The sequence below is a fragment of the Dromiciops gliroides genome, chromosome 2, assembly GCF_019393635.1.
Source record: "Dromiciops gliroides isolate mDroGli1 chromosome 2, mDroGli1.pri, whole genome shotgun sequence".
Lineage (NCBI taxonomy): Eukaryota > Metazoa > Chordata > Mammalia > Microbiotheria > Microbiotheriidae > Dromiciops > Dromiciops gliroides.
Window position 1 is genome coordinate 311,433,758 of NC_057862.1, and position 3,163 is coordinate 311,436,920.

The following is a 3,163-nucleotide window of genomic DNA, read 5'->3' on the forward strand; positions in this document are numbered from 1 at the left end:
TTCTGATCTTCTTTCTGCCCTCTTCCATGTATTTTTTTTTTTTTTTGGTAAGGCAATTGGGGTCAAGTGACTTGCCCAGGGTCACACAGCTAGTAAGTGTCAAGTGTCTAGGCCGGATTTGAACTCAGGTCCTCCTTAATCCAGGGCAGGTGCTTTATCCTTCCATGTATTTTTAATGTTTCAGTGATGCTATTTTTCTTTTTTTTTGGTGTGACTCTCCCCCTGTTCCAAAAGACATCTTCCTTTGTAATAAATTATTATAGTCAAGCAAAACAAATCAATGCATTGCTTTTATCTTTAAATGTACATCACTTTCTACATCAATCCAGTTCTAACTCTACCACTTCATTAGTGTAAGGAGATGTAACCTTAGAGTTTCTTTAATTAGGATTTCTTTGATAATTAGTGATTTGGAGCATTTTCATATGACTGGTGATAGCTTAGGTTTGTTCCTTTGAAAATTGCCTGTTCATATCCTTTGGCTACTTATCAGTTATAGGTTGGTTTATTTTTATAAATTTAAACGTGTTCTTTACAGATTTTGGATATTAGACCTTTGTCAGACAAACACTGCAAACATTTCTTTTAATCTTCTGCAATCCTCTTTTTGGTCATGAACTCTTCCCGTTTCCATTCTTGTGGAAGACAATTTTTTTGTTTGATCCACTGATTTGTTTATGATGTGAAAAGTTATATTGACAGCATGTAGCCATTTGGAGCTTATTGTGGTGTATGATATGAATTTTTGGTCTAAACCTAATTTTTGTATGGCTGCTTTCCAGTTTTTCTGGTAGTTTTCATCAAATAGTGAGTCCTTACCCTAGTGGCTGGAGTCTTTGGATTTATCAAACACTATGTTCATTTGCTTTAATATTCTGTGAATTTAACCTGTTCTTCTGTTCAACTTTTAATTTTTTTAGCCAGTATCAAGTAATTTTGATCATTCCTGCTTTATAGTATTGTTTGAGAATTGCTACTACTAATGTCCCTTCCTTCTTCCTTTTTTCTTCATTATTTCCCATCAAGATCTTGACCTTTTGTTCTCCTAGATAAACTTTATTTTTATTTTTTCTGGTGCTCTAAAATTATTTCCTCGAGGTTCAGTTTACCATTTCTCTGAACCCTTCAAACCCTTAGGCTTCCTTTAAGTTGAAGGTACATGTCACACTATGCATTCTTCTTTAACATAAATTTTTAGATGCTGTTGTAACTGTTTCCCATCATTTCCATCCTGCTTTTTTTGATGAGAAGTAGATCTATAATAGACTTTCTCCTTATTTTTTTTTCATCTTTAGAAGAAAGAACTAATCATTAGGGCAAGTAAAGCATTATTAGCTTCTCTGCTTTTGGCAGAAAGAGAGCTCCAGAAGATGTCTAGGTAATTGAAGTCTCTCATTGTTCTAGTATTCTGTCTTGTATGTTTCTCAGAGTCATCATCTATTTCCTCCTGCTGTGCAGGTGGTCTCATCAGGTTCCACAGGTTCAATTATACTCTTTAAGCAAATGACACTCTGAAGAGCTGCAGTCTCTCTCTTGAACTGCAGTCCTATATCCTTAACTGTTAATTGGGCATTTCCAACTTGATGTCCCATATGCATCTCAAAGTTATTATATATGAAACAGGACTCATTATTTTCTCTCTAGACCTTCTAACTTCCCAACCTCTCAATTCTTCATTATAAATTTTATTGATATAATTTGTTTTTATATTACCAACATTTCCCCAAATAAATTCCCCTTTCCCAGGGAGTCATCTCTTATAACAAAGAATAAAAAAAAGAGGGGGAAATGGTTTGGCAAAGCTCATTCACACCTTGAAAAGGTCTGGTATCATATGCAATGTTCTACGAATAAAGTTTCTCACCTCTGCAAAGAATGAAGGGAAATTTTACTTCTTACATCTCTTCTCTGGTGTCATGTTTGGTCATTATAATTTTACAGCATTCAGTTTTAATTGTTTCAGTGTTACTGTTCATTCCATTTACATTGCTGTAGTCGTTGCATATGTTGTTTTCTTAGACCTACTTACTTCAGTTTGATTGGTTCATATAAGTCTTCTCATGCTTCCCTTTATCCCCTTCATTGTTTCTTATGGCACAATAATATTTCCTCACTTTCATATACCACAACTTATTTAGTCATTCCCCATTTCATGGGCATCTACTTCTTCTACAACTACTATAAAAACTGCTATTATAAACATGTCAGTATATGTGGGGCTTTTTTATTATTGACCTCCTTGGTATATGTACCTAGTAGTAGGGTCAAAGGATATTTTAGGATATGTATATTCACTTTCCTTGCATAATTCCAAGTTGCTTTCTAGAAACGTTGGATCACTTCACAACTCTATCAATAATTCATCAGTTTGTCAATTTTTCTACAGCAGATCCAGCATTGACTATTTTAATCTTTTTTTCATCTTTGCAAATTTTCTTGGTGTGATATGAAACCTCAGAATTGTTTTGATTTTCATTGCTTTTATTGTTGATTTGTGTCATTCCTTCATTTGACTGCTAATGATTTGCAATTCTTCTTTTGAGAACTATTTGCTCATATTGTTTGACCATTTAACTATTAGGGAATGGCTTTTGATCGTGCATATTTCTGTTAGTTGGCCATATATCTTGCATGTTAGACTCTTAGAGATATTTGATACAAATATTGTTCCCAACTGATTGATCTGTTTTTTTTAAATCATGGTTGGATTAGTTTTATTTGTGCAAAAGTTTTTCAATTTTATGTAATCTAAATTATCTACTTCATCTTTTATGATCACTGATATCCCTTGTTTGGTTAGAAATTCATTTCCTAATGCTATTTGCCTCCTTCCAGAAAGGTGACAGAATTAAAATGCAAGATGAGATACACTTTTTTTGGACATTGCCAATATGGGATTTTGCTGGACTATGCGTATTTTATAAGGGTTTCCTTTTTCTTTTTTTAAAAATTGTTCGTTGTGGGGAAAGTGAGATGAGAAAATAAATGTTTGAATTTTTAAAAAAAAATTAATTCCCTATCCATAGTTGTGAAAGGTACTTGATATAGTTCTTTTCTTATTTTTATTGGTATTAATCTATTTCTGTTGAGGGCAGTACTATGTCAGCAAAGTTCAAACCTCATAATTTTCCACAATTCATCCCTTTTTTTTCAGTCTCATATT